Consider the following 15,807-nt stretch of genomic DNA (forward strand, 5'->3'; position numbering starts at 1 on the left):
ACTCACATGCCTGAATGTGAAGTGCAGTGATTCATCACAAAACTATATGTTAGCACATTGGACTACGAGATGCTGTAAGCTTCTCTTGCATCACTTTAATTTACTGTCAAGATGACATGCTAGGATGTGAAATGCAGTGATTAATTAAAAAAACTATCTGTTAGCACCTGGGAATAGCAGATGCTGTAAGTTTTTGTTGCATCACTTTACTTTAATCTGCAACTGACAAGCTTGTATGTGAAGTGTACAGATTAAATAGAAATATTTTAGTACCAGGGAATAGCAGGTGCTGTAAGATTGTTTGCATCCCTTTAATTTATGTTCAAGCTATCATGTTCAAATTTGAAGTGCAGTGAATAATTAGTGCCTCCGTATACCAGCTCCGTATTGTAAGCTTTTATTGCATCATTTAATTACATTCAAGATAACATTCTAGAATGTCAAGTGCAGGGATTAATAAAAAAAATTGTCAGATTGGTCTTTGATCATATTTGCTATGATTAGGCAATTTGAGTAAGTGTTTAAGGCTTACGGCCACACCAGCTTGAGAACGCCCAATCTCCTCTGACCTTGGAAGCTAAGCAAGTTTGGGCCTGAATAGTACTGAGGTGGGACCCTACCTAGGAATACCAGGTGCTGTAAGCTTTTCTTGCATCACTTTAATTTACTTTCAAGCTGACATGCTCAAATGTGAAGTGCAGTGATTAATAAAAAAAACTATCTGTTAGCACCTGGGAATAGCAGATGCTGTAAGTTTTTTTTGCATCACTTTCATTTACTCTCCAACTCACATGCCTGAATGTGAAGTGCAGTGATTCCTCAAAAATCTATCTGTTAGCACCTTGGACTACGAGATGCTGTAAGCTTCTCTTGCATCACTTTAATTTACTTTCAAGATGACATGCTAGGATGTGAAGTGCAGTGATTAATTAAAAAAAACTATCTGTTAGCACCTGGGAATAGCAAATGCTGTAAGTTTTTGTTGCATCACTTTACTTTAATCTGCAACTGACAAGCTTGTATGTGAAGTGTACAGATTAAATAGAAATATTTTAGTACCAGGGAATAGCAGGTGCTGTAAGATTGTATTGCATCCCTTTAATTTATGTTCAAGCTATCATGTTCAAATTTGAAGTGCAGTGAATAATTAACTCAAACTATCTGTTAGCACCTGGGAATAGCAGATGCTGTAAGTTTTTTTTGCATCACTTTCATTTACTCTCCAACTCACATGCCTGAATGTGAAGTGCAGTGATTCATCAAAAAACTATATGTTAGCACATTGGACTACGAGATGCTGTAAGCTTCTCTTGCATCACTTTAATTTACTGTCAAGATGACATGCTAGGATGTGAAATGCAGTGATTAATTAAAAAAACTATCTGTTAGCACCTGGGAATAGCAGATGCTGTAAGTTTTTGTTGCATCACTTTACTTTAATCTGCAACTGACAAGCTTGTATGTGAAGTGTACAGATTAAATAGAAATATTTTAGTACCAGGGAATAGCAGGTGCTGTAAGATTGTATTGCATCCCTTTAATTTATGTTCAAGCTATCATGTTCAAATTTGAAGTGCAATGAATAATTAACTCAAACTATCTGTTAGCACCTGGGAATAGCAGATGCTGTAAGTTTTTTTTTGCATCACTTTCATTTACTCTCCAACTCACATGCCTGAATGTGAAGTGCAGTGATTCATCACAAAACTATATGTTAGCACATTGGACTACGAGATGCTGTAAGCTTCTCTTGCATCACTTTAATTTACTGTCAAGATGACATGCTAGGATGTGAAATGCAGTGATTAATTAAAAAAACTATCTGTTAGCACCTGGGAATAGCAGATGCTGTAAGTTTTTGTTGCATCACTTTACTTTAATCTGCAACTGACAAGCTTGTATGTGAAGTGTACAGATTAAATAGAAATATTTTAGTACCAGGGAATAGCAGGTGCTGTAAGATTGTTTGCATCCCTTTAATTTATGTTCAAGCTATCATGTTCAAATTTGAAGTGCAGTGAATAATTAGTGCCTCCGTATACCAGCTCCGTATTGTAAGCTTTTATTGCATCATTTAATTACATTCAAGATAACATTCTAGAATGTCAAGTGCAGGGATTAATAAAAAAAATTGTCAGATTGGTCTTTGATCATATTTGCTATGATTAGGCAATTTGAGTAAGTGTTTAAGGCTTACGGCCACACCAGCTTGAGAACGCCCAATCTCATCTGACCTTGGAAGCTAAGCAAGTTTGGGCCTGAATAGTACTGAGGTGGGACCCTACCTAGGAATACCAGGTGCTGTAAGCTTTTCTTGCATCACTTTAATTTACTTTCAAGCTGACATGCTCAAATGTGAAGTGCAGTGATTAATAAAAAAAACTATCTGTTAGCACCTGGGAATAGCAGATGCTGTAAGTTTTTTTTGCATCACTTTCATTTACTCTCCAACTCACATGCCTGAATGTGAAGTGCAGTGATTCCTCAAAAATCTATCTGTTAGCACCTTGGACTACGAGATGCTGTAAGCTTCTCTTGCATCACTTTAATTTACTTTCAAGATGACATGCTAGGATGTGAAGTGCAGTGATTAATTAAAAAAACTATCTGTTAGCACCTGGGAATAGCAAATGCTGTAAGTTTTTGTTGCATCACTTTACTTTAATCTGCAACTGACAAGCTTGTATGTGAAGTGTACAGATTAAATAGAAATATTTTAGTACCAGGGAATAGCAGGTGCTGTAAGATTGTATTGCATCCCTTTAATTTATGTTCAAGCTATCATGTTCAAATTTGAAGTGCAGTGAATAATTAACTCAAACTATCTGTTAGCACCTGGGAATAGCAGATGCTGTAAGTTTTTTTTGCATCACTTTCATTTACTCTCCAACTCACATGCCTGAATGTGAAGTGCAGTGATTCATCAAAAAACTATATGTTAGCACATTGGACTACGAGATGCTGTAAGCTTCTCTTGCATCACTTTAATTTACTGTCAAGATGACATGCTAGGATGTGAAATGCAGTGATTAATTAAAAAAACTATCTGTTAGCACCTGGGAATAGCAGATGCTGTAAGTTTTTGTTGCATCACTTTACTTTAATCTGCAACTGACAAGCTTGTATGTGAAGTGTACAGATTAAATAGAAATATTTTAGTACCAGGGAATAGCAGGTGCTGTAAGATTGTTTGCATCCCTTTAATTTATGTTCAATCTATCATGTTCAAATTTGAAGTGCAGTGAATAATTAGTGCCTCAGTATACCAGCTCCGTATTGTAAGCTTTTATTGCATCATTTAATTACATTCAAGATAACATTCTAGAATGTCAAGTGCAGGGATTAATAAAAAAAATTGTCAGATTGGTCTTTGATCATATTTGCTATGATTAGGCAATTTGAGTAAGTGTTTAAGGCTTACGGCCACACCAGCTTGAGAACGCCCAATCTCATCTGACCTTGGAAGCTAAGCAAGTTTGGGCCTGAATAGTACTGAGGTGGGACCCTACCTAGGAATACCAGGTGCTGTAAGCTTTTCTTGCATCACTTTAATTTACTTTCAAGCTGACATGCTCAAATGTGAAGTGCAGTGATTAATAAAAAAAACTATCTGTTAGCACCTGGGAATAGCAGATGCTGTAAGTTTTTTTTGCATCACTTTCATTTACTCTCCAACTCACATGCCTGAATGTGAAGTGCAGTGATTCCTCAAAAATCTATCTGTTAGCACCTTGGACTACGAGATGCTGTAAGCTTCTCTTGCATCACTTTAATTTACTTTCAAGATGACATGCTAGGATGTGAAGTGCAGTGATTAATTAAAAAAACTATCTGTTAGCACCTGGGAATAGCAAATGCTGTAAGTTTTTGTTGCATCACTTTACTTTAATCTGCAACTGACAAGCTTGTATGTGAAGTGTACAGATTAAATAGAAATATTTTAGTACCAGGGAATAGCAGGTGCTGTAAGATTGTATTGCATCCCTTTAATTTATGTTCAAGCTATCATGTTCAAATTTGAAGTGCAGTGAATAATTAACTCAAACTATCTGTTAGCACCTGGGAATAGCAGATGCTGTAAGTTTTTTTTGCATCACTTTCATTTACTCTCCAACTCACATGCCTGAATGTGAAGTGCAGTGATTCATCAAAAAACTATATGTTAGCACATTGGACTACGAGATGCTGTAAGCTTCTCTTGCATCACTTTAATTTACTGTCAAGATGACATGCTAGGATGTGAAATGCAGTGATTAATTAAAAAAACTATCTGTTAGCACCTGGGAATAGCAGATGCTGTAAGTTTTTGTTGCATCACTTTACTTTAATCTGCAACTGACAAGCTTGTATGTGAAGTGTACAGATTAAATAGAAATATTTTAGTACCAGGGAATAGCAGGTGCTGTAAGATTGTTTGCATCCCTTTAATTTATGTTCAATCTATCATGTTCAAATTTGAAGTGCAGTGAATAATTAGTGCCTCAGTATACCAGCTCCGTATTGTAAGCTTTTATTGCATCATTTAATTACATTCAAGATAACATTCTAGAATGTCAAGTGCAGGGATTAATAAAAAAAATTGTCAGATTGGTCTTTGATCATATTTGCTATGATTAGGCAATTTGAGTAAGTGTTTAAGGCTTACGGCCACACCAGCTTGAGAACGCCCAATCTCATCTGACCTTGGAAGCTAAGCAAGTTTGGGCCTGAATAGTACTGAGGTGGGACCCTACCTAGGAATACCAGGTGCTGTAAGCTTTTCTTGCATCACTTTAATTTACTTTCAAGCTGACATGCTCAAATGTGAAGTGCAGTGATTAATAAAAAAAACTATCTGTTAGCACCTGGGAATAGCAGATGCTGTAAGTTTTTTTTGCATCACTTTCATTTCTCTCCAACTCACATGCCTGAATGTGAAGTGCAGTGATTCCTCAAAAATCTATCTGTTAGCACCTTGGACTACGAGATGCTGTAAGCTTCTCTTGCATCACTTTAATTTACTTTCAAGATGACATGCTAGGATGTGAAGTGCAGTGATTAATTAAAAAAAATATCTGTTAGCACCTGGGAATAGCAAATGCTGTAAGTTTTTGTTGCATCACTTTACTTTAATCTGCAACTGACAAGCTTGTATGTGAAGTGTACAGATTAAATAGAAATATTTTAGTACCAGGGAATAGCAGGTGCTGTAAGATTGTATTGCATCCCTTTAATTTATGTTCAAGCTATCATGTTCAAATTTGAAGTGCAGTGAATAATTAACTCAAACTATCTGTTAGCACCTGGGAATAGCAGATGCTGTAAGTTTTTTTTGCATCACTTTCATTTACTCTCCAACTCACATGCCTGAATGTGAAGTGCAGTGATTCATCAAAAAACTATATGTTAGCACCTTGGACTACGAGATGTTGTAAGCTTCTCTTGCATCACTTTAATTTACTGTCAAGATGACATGCTAGGATGTGAAATGCAGTGATTAATTAAAAAAACTATCTGTTAGCACCTGGGAATAGCAGATGCTGTAAGTTTTTGTTGTATCACTTTACTTTAATCTGCAACTGACAAGCTTGTATGTGAAGTGTACAGATTAAATAGAAATATTTTAGTACCAGGGAATAGCAGGTGCTGTAAGATTGTATTGCATCCCTTTAATTTATGTTCAAGCTATCATGTTCAAATTTGAAGTGCAGTGAATAATTAACTCAAACTATCTTTTAGCACCTGGGAATAGCAGATGCTGTAAGTTTTTTTTGCATCACTTTCATTTACTCTCCAACTCACATGCCTGAATGTGAAGTGCAGTGATTCATCAAAAAACTATATGTTAGCACCTTGGACTACGAGATGTTGTAAGCTTCTCTTGCATCACTTTAATTTACTGTCAAGATGACATGCTAGGATGTGAAATGCAGTGATTAATTAAAAAAACTATCTGTTAGCACCTGGGAATAGCAGATGCTGTAAGTTTTTGTTGTATCACTTTACTTTAATCTGCAACTGACAAGCTTGTATGTGAAGTGTACAGATTAAATAGAAATATTTTAGTACCAGGGAATAGCAGGTGCTGTAAGATTGTATTGCATCCCTTTAATTTATGTTCAAGCTATCATGTTCAAATTTGAAGTGCAGTGAATAATTAACTCAAACTATCTGTTAGCACCTGGGAATAGCAGATGCTGTAAGTTTTTTTTGCATCACTTTCATTTACTCTCCAACTCACATGCCTGAATGTGAAGTGCAGTGATTCATCAAAAAACTATATGTTAGCACATTGGACTACGAGATGCTGTAAGCTTCTCTTGCATCACTTTAATTAACTGTCAAGATGACATGCTAGGATGTGAAATGCAGTGATTAATTAAAAAAACTATCTGTTAGCACCTGGGAATAGCAGATGCTGTAAGTTTTTGTTGCATCACTTTACTTTAATCTGCAACTGACAAGCTTGTATGTGAAGTGTACAGATTAAATAGAAATATTTTAGTACCAGGGAATAGCAGGTGCTGTAAGATTGTTTGCATCCCTTTAATTTATGTTCAAGCTATCATGTTCAAATTTGAAGTACAGTGAATAATTAGTGCCTCCGTATACCAGCTCCGTATTGTAAGCTTTTATTGCATCATTTAATTACATTCAAGATAACATTCTAGAATGTCAAGTGCAGGGATTAATAAAAAAAATTGTCAGATTGGTCTTTGATCATATTTGCTATGATTAGGCAATTTGAGTAAGTGTTTAAGGCTTACGGCCACACCAGCTTGAGAACGCCCAATCTCCTCTGACCTTGGAAGCTAAGCAAGTTTGGGCCTGAATAGTACTGAGGTGGGACCCTACCTAGGAATACCAGGTGCTGTAAGCTTTTCTTGCATCACTTTAATTTACTTTCAAGCTGACATGCTCAAATGTGAAGTGCAGTGATTAATAAAAAAAACTATCTGTTAGCACCTGGGAATAGCAGATGCTGTAAGTTTTTTTTGCATCACTTTCATTTACTCTCCAACTCACATGCCTGAATGTGAAGTGCAGTGATTCATCAAAAAACTATATGTTAGCACATTGGACTACGAGATGCTGTAAGCTTCTCTTGCATCACTTTAATTTACTGTCAAGATGACATGCTAGGATGTGAAATGCAGTGATTAATTAAAAAAACTATCTGTTAGCACCTGGGAATAGCAGATGCTGTAAGTTTTTGTTGCATCACTTTACTTTAATCTGCAACTGACAAGCTTGTATGTGAAGTGTACAGATTAAATAGAAATATTTTAGTACCAGGGAATAGCAGGTGCTGTAAGATTGTATTGCATCCCTTTAATTTATGTTCAAGCTATCATGTTCAAATTTGAAGTGCAATGAATAATTAACTCAAACTATCTGTTAGCACCTGGGAATAGCAGATGCTGTAAGTTTTTTTTTGCATCACTTTCATTTACTCTCCAACTCACATGCCTGAATGTGAAGTGCAGTGATTCATCACAAAACTATATGTTAGCACATTGGACTACGAGATGCTGTAAGCTTCTCTTGCATCACTTTAATTTACTGTCAAGATGACATGCTAGGATGTGAAATGCAGTGATTAATTAAAAAAACTATCTGTTAGCACCTGGGAATAGCAGATGCTGTAAGTTTTTGTTGCATCACTTTACTTTAATCTGCAACTGACAAGCTTGTATGTGAAGTGTACAGATTAAATAGAAATATTTTAGTACCAGGGAATAGCAGGTGCTGTAAGATTGTTTGCATCCCTTTAATTTATGTTCAAGCTATCATGTTCAAATTTGAAGTGCAGTGAATAATTAGTGCCTCCGTATACCAGCTCCGTATTGTAAGCTTTTATTGCATCATTTAATTACATTCAAGATAACATTCTAGAATGTCAAGTGCAGGGATTAATAAAAAAAATTGTCAGATTGGTCTTTGATCATATTTGCTATGATTAGGCAATTTGAGTAAGTGTTTAAGGCTTACGGCCACACCAGCTTGAAAACGCCCAATCTCATCTGACCTTGGAAGCTAAGCAAGTTTGGGCCTGAATAGTACTGAGGTGGGACCCTACCTAGGAATACCAGGTGCTGTAAGCTTCTCTTGCATCACTTTAATTTACTTTCAAGCTGACATGCTCAAATGTGAAGTGCAGTGATTAATAAAAAAAACTATCTGTTAGCACCTGGGAATAGCAGATGCTGTAAGTTTTTTTTGCATCACTTTCATTTCTCTCCAACTCACATGCCTGAATGTGAAGTGCAGTGATTCCTCAAAAATCTATCTGTTAGCACCTTGGACTACGAGATGCTGTAAGCTTCTCTTGCATCACTTTAATTTACTTTCAAGATGACATGCTAGGATGTGAAGTGCAGTGATTAATTAAAAAAAATATCTGTTAGCACCTGGGAATAGCAAATGCTGTAAGTTTTTGTTGCATCACTTTACTTTAATCTGCAACTGACAAGCTTGTATGTGAAGTGTACAGATTAAATAGAAATATTTTAGTACCAGGGAATAGCAGGTGCTGTAAGATTGTATTGCATCCCTTTAATTTATGTTCAAGCTATCATGTTCAAATTTGAAGTGCAGTGAATAATTAACTCAAACTATCTGTTAGCACCTGGGAATAGCAGATGCTGTAAGTTTTTTTTGCATCACTTTCATTTACTCTCCAACTCACATGCCTGAATGTGAAGTGCAGTGATTCATCAAAAAACTATATGTTAGCACCTTGGACTACGAGATGTTGTAAGCTTCTCTTGCATCACTTTAATTTACTGTCAAAATGACATGCTAGGATGTGAAATGCAGTGATTAATTAAAAAAACTATCTGTTAGCACCTGGGAATAGCAGATGCTGTAAGTTTTTGTTGTATCACTTTACTTTAATCTGCAACTGACAAGCTTGTATGTGAAGTGTACAGATTAAATAGAAATATTTTAGTACCAGGGAATAGCAGGTGCTGTAAGATTGTATTGCATCCCTTTAATTTATGTTCAAGCTATCATGTTCAAATTTGAAGTGCAGTGAATAATTAACTCAAACTATCTTTTAGCACCTGGGAATAGCAGATGCTGTAAGTTTTTTTTGCATCACTTTCATTTACTCTCCAACTCACATGCCTGAATGTGAAGTGCAGTGATTCATCAAAAAACTATATGTTAGCACCTTGGACTACGAGATGTTGTAAGCTTCTCTTGCATCACTTTAATTTACTGTCAAGATGACATGCTAGGATGTGAAATGCAGTGATTAATTAAAAAAACTATCTGTTAGCACCTGGGAATAGCAGATGCTGTAAGTTTTTGTTGTATCACTTTACTTTAATCTGCAACTGACAAGCTTGTATGTGAAGTGTACAGATTAAATAGAAATATTTTAGTACCAGGGAATAGCAGGTGCTGTAAGATTGTATTGCATCCCTTTAATTTATGTTCAAGCTATCATATTCAAATTTGAAGTGCAGTGAATAATTAACTCAAACTATCTGTTAGCACCTGGGAATAGCAGATGCTGTAAGTTTTTTTTGCATCACTTTCATTTACTCTCCAACTCACATGCCTGAATGTGAAGTGCAGTGATTCATCAAAAAACTATATGTTAGCACATTGGACTACGAGATGCTGTAAGCTTCTCTTGCATCACTTTAATTAACTGTCAAGATGACATGCTAGGATGTGAAATGCAGTGATTAATTAAAAAAACTATCTGTTAGCACCTGGGAATAGCAGATGCTGTAAGTTTTTGTTGCATCACTTTACTTTAATCTGCAACTGACAAGCTTGTATGTGAAGTGTACAGATTAAATAGAAATATTTTAGTACCAGGGAATAGCAGGTGCTGTAAGATTGTTTGCATCCCTTTAATTTATGTTCAAGCTATCATGTTCAAATTTGAAGTACAGTGAATAATTAGTGCCTCCGTATACCAGCTCCGTATTGTAAGCTTTTATTGCATCATTTAATTACATTCAAGATAACATTCTAGAATGTCAAGTGCAGGGATTAATAAAAAAAATTGTCAGATTGGTCTTTGATCATATTTGCTATGATTAGGCAATTTGAGTAAGTGTTTAAGGCTTACGGCCACACCAGCTTGAGAACGCCCAATCTCCTCTGACCTTGGAAGCTAAGCAAGTTTGGGCCTGAATAGTACTGAGGTGGGACCCTACCTAGGAATACCAGGTGCTGTAAGCTTTTCTTGCATCACTTTAATTTACTTTCAAGCTGACATGCTCAAATGTGAAGTGCAGTGATTAATAAAAAAAACTATCTGTTAGCACCTGGGAATAGCAGATGCTGTAAGTTTTTTTTGCATCACTTTCATTTACTCTCCAACTCACATGCCTGAATGTGAAGTGCAGTGATTCCTCAAAAATCTATCTGTTAGCACCTTGGACTACGAGATGCTGTAAGCTTCTCTTGCATCACTTTAATTTACTTTCAAGATGACATGCTAGGATGTGAAGTGCAGTGATTAATTAAAAAAAACTATCTGTTAGCACCTGGGAATAGCAAATGCTGTAAGTTTTTGTTGCATCACTTTACTTTAATCTGCAACTGACAAGCTTGTATGTGAAGTGTACAGATTAAATAGAAATATTTTAGTACCAGGGAATAGCAGGTGCTGTAAGATTGTATTGCATCCCTTTAATTTATGTTCAAGCTATCATGTTCAAATTTGAAGTGCAGTGAATAATTAACTCAAACTATCTGTTAGCACCTGGGAATAGCAGATGCTGTAAGTTTTTTTTGCATCACTTTCATTTACTCTCCAACTCACATGCCTGAATGTGAAGTGCAGTGATTCATCAAAAAACTATATGTTAGCACATTGGACTACGAGATGCTGTAAGCTTCTCTTGCATCACTTTAATTTACTGTCAAGATGACATGCTAGGATGTGAAATGCAGTGATTAATTAAAAAAACTATCTGTTAGCACCTGGGAATAGCAGATGCTGTAAGTTTTTGTTGCATCACTTTACTTTAATCTGCAACTGACAAGCTTGTATGTGAAGTGTACAGATTAAATAGAAATATTTTAGTACCAGGGAATAGCAGGTGCTGTAAGATTGTATTGCATCCCTTTAATTTATGTTCAAGCTATCATGTTCAAATTTGAAGTGCAATGAATAATTAACTCAAACTATCTGTTAGCACCTGGGAATAGCAGATGCTGTAAGTTTTTTTTTGCATCACTTTCATTTACTCTCCAACTCACATGCCTGAATGTGAAGTGCAGTGATTCATCACAAAACTATATGTTAGCACATTGGACTACGAGATGCTGTAAGCTTCTCTTGCATCACTTTAATTTACTGTCAAGATGACATGCTAGGATGTGAAATGCAGTGATTAATTAAAAAAACTATCTGTTAGCACCTGGGAATAGCAGATGCTGTAAGTTTTTGTTGCATCACTTTACTTTAATCTGCAACTGACAAGCTTGTATGTGAAGTGTACAGATTAAATAGAAATATTTTAGTACCAGGGAATAGCAGGTGCTGTAAGATTGTTTGCATCCCTTTAATTTATGTTCAAGCTATCATGTTCAAATTTGAAGTGCAGTGAATAATTAGTGCCTCCGTATACCAGCTCCGTATTGTAAGCTTTTATTGCATCATTTAATTACATTCAAGATAACATTCTAGAATGTCAAGTGCAGGGATTAATAAAAAAAATTGTCAGATTGGTCTTTGATCATATTTGCTATGATTAGGCAATTTGAGTAAGTGTTTAAGGCTTACGGCCACACCAGCTTGAAAACGCCCAATCTCATCTGACCTTGGAAGCTAAGCAAGTTTGGGCCTGAATAGTACTGAGGTGGGACCCTACCTAGGAATACCAGGTGCTGTAAGCTTTTCTTGCATCACTTTAATTTACTTTCAAGCTGACATGCTCAAATGTGAAGTGCAGTGATTAATAAAAAAAACTATCTGTTAGCACCTGGGAATAGCAGATGCTGTAAGTTTTTTTTGCATCACTTTCATTTACTCTCCAACTCACATGCCTGAATGTGAAGTGCAGTGATTCCTCAAAAATCTATCTGTTAGCACCTTGGACTACGAGATGCTGTAATCTTCTCTTGCATCACTTTAATTTACTTTCAAGATGACATGCTAGGATGTGAAGTGCAGTGATTAATTAAAAAAAATATCTGTTAGCACCTGGGAATAGCAAATGCTGTAAGTTTTTGTTGCATCACTTTACTTTAATCTGCAACTGACAAGCTTGTATGTGAAGTGTACAGATTAAATAGAAATATTTTAGTACCAGGGAATAGCAGGTGCTGTAAGATTGTATTGCATCCCTTTAATTTATGTTCAAGCTATCATGTTCAAATTTGAAGTGCAGTGAATAATTAACTCAAACTATCTGTTAGCACCTGGGAATAGCAGATGCTGTAAGTTTTTTTTGCATCACTTTCATTTACTCTCCAACTCACATGCCTGAATGTGAAGTGCAGTGATTCATCAAAAAACTATATGTTAGCACATTGGACTACGAGATGCTGTAAGCTTCTCTTGCATCACTTTAATTTACTGTCAAGATGACATGCTAGGATGTGAAATGCAGTGATTAATTAAAAAAACTATCTGTTAGCACCTGGGAATAGCAGATGCTGTAAGTTTTTGTTGCATCACTTTACTTTAATCTGCAACTGACAAGCTTGTATGTGAAGTGTACAGATTAAATAGAAATATTTTAGTACCAGGGAATAGCAGGTGCTGTAAGATTGTTTGCATCCCTTTAATTTATGTTCAATCTATCATGTTCAAATTTGAAGTGCAGTGAATAATTAGTGCCTCAGTATACCAGCTCCGTATTGTAAGCTTTTATTGCATCATTTAATTACATTCAAGATAACATTCTAGAATGTCAAGTGCAGGGATTAATAAAAAAAATTGTCAGATTGGTCTTTGATCATATTTGCTATGATTAGGCAATTTGAGTAAGTGTTTAAGGCTTACGGCCACACCAGCTTGAGAACGCCCAATCTCATCTGACCTTGGAAGCTAAGCAAGTTTGGGCCTGAATAGTACTGAGGTGGGACCCTACCTAGGAATACCAGGTGCTGTAAGCTTTTCTTGCATCACTTTAATTTACTTTCAAGCTGACATGCTCAAATGTGAAGTGCAGTGATTAATAAAAAAAACTATCTGTTAGCACCTGGGAATAGCAGATGCTGTAAGTTTTTTTTGCATCACTTTCATTTACTCTCCAACTCACATGCCTGAATGTGAAGTGCAGTGATTCCTCAAAAATCTATCTGTTAGCACCTTGGACTACGAGATGCTGTAAGCTTCTCTTGCATCACTTTAATTTACTTTCAAGATGACATGCTAGGATGTGAAGTGCAGTGATTAATTAAAAAAAATATCTGTTAGCACCTGGGAATAGCAAATGCTGTAAGTTTTTGTTGCATCACTTTACTTTAATCTGCAACTGACAAGCTTGTATGTGAAGTGTACAGATTAAATAGAAATATTTTAGTACCAGGGAATAGCAGGTGCTGTAAGATTGTATTGCATCCCTTTAATTTATGTTCAAGCTATCATGTTCAAATTTGAAGTGCAGTGAATAATTAACTCAAACTATCTGTTAGCACCTGGGAATAGCAGATGCTGTAAGTTTTTTTTGCATCACTTTCATTTACTCTCCAACTCACATGCCTGAATGTGAAGTGCAGTGATTCATCAAAAAACTATATGTTAGCACATTGGACTACGAGATGCTGTAAGCTTCTCTTGCATCACTTTAATTTACTGTCAAGATGACATGCTAGGATGTGAAATGCAGTGATTAATTAAAAAAACTATCTGTTAGCACCTGGGAATAGCAGATGCTGTAAGTTTTTGTTGCATCACTTTACTTTAATCTGCAACTGACAAGCTTGTATGTGAAGTGTACAGATTAAATAGAAATATTTTAGTACCAGGGAATAGCAGGTGCTGTAAGATTGTATTGCATCCCTTTAATTTATGTTCAAGCTATCATGTTCAAATTTGAAGTGCAATGAATAATTAACTCAAACTATCTGTTAGCACCTGGGAATAGCAGATGCTGTAAGTTTTTTTTTGCATCACTTTCATTTACTCTCCAACTCACATGCCTGAATGTGAAGTGCAGTGATTCATCACAAAACTATATGTTAGCACATTGGACTACGAGATGCTGTAAGCTTCTCTTGCATCACTTTAATTTACTGTCAAGATGACATGCTAGGATGTGAAATGCAGTGATTAATTAAAAAAACTATCTGTTAGCACCTGGGAATAGCAGATGCTGTAAGTTTTTGTTGCATCACTTTACTTTAATCTGCAACTGACAAGCTTGTATGTGAAGTGTACAGATTAAATAGAAATATTTTAGTACCAGGGAATAGCAGGTGCTGTAAGATTGTTTGCATCCCTTTAATTTATGTTCAAGCTATCATGTTCAAATTTGAAGTGCAGTGAATAATTAGTGCCTCCGTATACCAGCTCCGTATTGTAAGCTTTTATTGCATCATTTAATTACATTCAAGATAACATTCTAGAATGTCAAGTGCAGGGATTAATAAAAAAAATTGTCAGATTGGTCTTTGATCATATTTGCTATGATTAGGCAATTTGAGTAAGTGTTTAAGGCTTACGGCCACACCAGCTTGAGAACGCCCAATCTCCTCTGACCTTGGAAGCTAAGCAAGTTTGGGCCTGAATAGTACTGAGGTGGGACCCTACCTAGGAATACCAGGTGCTGTAAGCTTTTCTTGCATCACTTTAATTTACTTTCAAGCTGACATGCTCAAATGTGAAGTGCAGTGATTAATAAAAAAAACTATCTGTTAGCACCTGGGAATAGCAGATGCTGTAAGTTTTTTTTGCATCACTTTCATTTACTCTCCAACTCACATGCCTGAATGTGAAGTGCAGTGATTCCTCAAAAATCTATCTGTTAGCACCTTGGACTACGAGATGCTGTAAGCTTCTCTTGCATCACTTTAATTTACTTTCAAGATGACATGCTAGGATGTGAAGTGCAGTGATTAATTAAAAAAAACTATCTGTTAGCACCTGGGAATAGCAAATGCTGTAAGTTTTTGTTGCATCACTTTACTTTAATCTGCAACTGACAAGCTTGTATGTGAAGTGTACAGATTAAATAGAAATATTTTAGTACCAGGGAATAGCAGGTGCTGTAAGATTGTATTGCATCCCTTTAATTTATGTTCAAGCTATCATGTTCAAATTTGAAGTGCAGTGAATAATTAACTCAAACTATCTGTTAGCACCTGGGAATAGCAGATGCTGTAAGTTTTTTTTGCATCACTTTCATTTACTCTCCAACTCACATGCCTGAATGTGAAGTGCAGTGATTCATCAAAAAACTATATGTTAGCACATTGGACTACGAGATGCTGTAAGCTTCTCTTGCATCACTTTAATTTACTGTCAAGATGACATGCTAGGATGTGAAATGCAGTGATTAATTAAAAAAACTATCTGTTAGCACCTGGGAATAGCAGATGCTGTAAGTTTTTGTTGCATCACTTTACTTTAATCTGCAACTGACAAGCTTGTATGTGAAGTGTACAGATTAAATAGAAATATTTTAGTACCAGGGAATAGCAGGTGCTGTAAGATTGTATTGCATCCCTTTAATTTATGTTCAAGCTATCATGTTCAAATTTGAAGTGCAATGAATAATTAACTCAAACTATCTGTTAGCACCTGGGAATAGCAGATGCTGTAAGTTTTTTTTTGCATCACTTTCATTTACTCTCCAACTCACATGCCTGAATGTGAAGTGCAGTGATTCATCACAAAACTATATG

The 15,807-nt window shown here is 35.9% G+C and overlaps 2 non-coding genes and 8 pseudogenes across 2 annotated transcripts; all 10 read left to right on the forward strand.

The window, feature by feature from the left end:
* The first annotated feature begins 526 nt into the window (after positions 1–526).
* Positions 527–645, forward strand: LOC145648592 (5S ribosomal RNA; annotated as a pseudogene).
* Positions 646–2,191: 1,546 nt separating this feature from the next.
* LOC145645551 (5S ribosomal RNA) lies at positions 2,192–2,310 on the forward strand (annotated as a pseudogene).
* Positions 2,311–3,415: 1,105 nt separating this feature from the next.
* LOC145645562 (5S ribosomal RNA) lies at positions 3,416–3,534 on the forward strand (annotated as a pseudogene).
* Positions 3,535–4,639: 1,105 nt separating this feature from the next.
* Positions 4,640–4,758, forward strand: LOC145645573 (5S ribosomal RNA; annotated as a pseudogene).
* A 1,982-nt stretch (positions 4,759–6,740) lies between these two features.
* LOC145648593 (5S ribosomal RNA) lies at positions 6,741–6,859 on the forward strand (annotated as a pseudogene).
* A 1,106-nt stretch (positions 6,860–7,965) lies between these two features.
* Positions 7,966–8,084, forward strand: LOC145649140 (5S ribosomal RNA). Its single transcript, XR_014116553.1, has one exon. It is a non-coding gene; the product is annotated as a 5S ribosomal RNA (ribosomal RNA).
* A 1,982-nt stretch (positions 8,085–10,066) lies between these two features.
* On the forward strand, positions 10,067–10,185 carry LOC145648594 (5S ribosomal RNA; annotated as a pseudogene).
* Positions 10,186–11,731: 1,546 nt separating this feature from the next.
* On the forward strand, positions 11,732–11,850 carry LOC145649251 (5S ribosomal RNA). Its single transcript, XR_014116564.1, has one exon. It is a non-coding gene; the product is annotated as a 5S ribosomal RNA (ribosomal RNA).
* A 1,105-nt stretch (positions 11,851–12,955) lies between these two features.
* Positions 12,956–13,074, forward strand: LOC145645584 (5S ribosomal RNA; annotated as a pseudogene).
* A 1,545-nt stretch (positions 13,075–14,619) lies between these two features.
* LOC145648595 (5S ribosomal RNA) lies at positions 14,620–14,738 on the forward strand (annotated as a pseudogene).
* The last annotated feature ends 1,069 nt before the right edge of the window (positions 14,739–15,807 follow it).

Source organism: Electrophorus electricus, chromosome 13, assembly GCF_041902795.1.
Source record: "Electrophorus electricus isolate QZ-2024a chromosome 13, ASM4190279v1, whole genome shotgun sequence".
NCBI classification, from domain to species: domain Eukaryota; kingdom Metazoa; phylum Chordata; class Actinopteri; order Gymnotiformes; family Gymnotidae; genus Electrophorus; species Electrophorus electricus.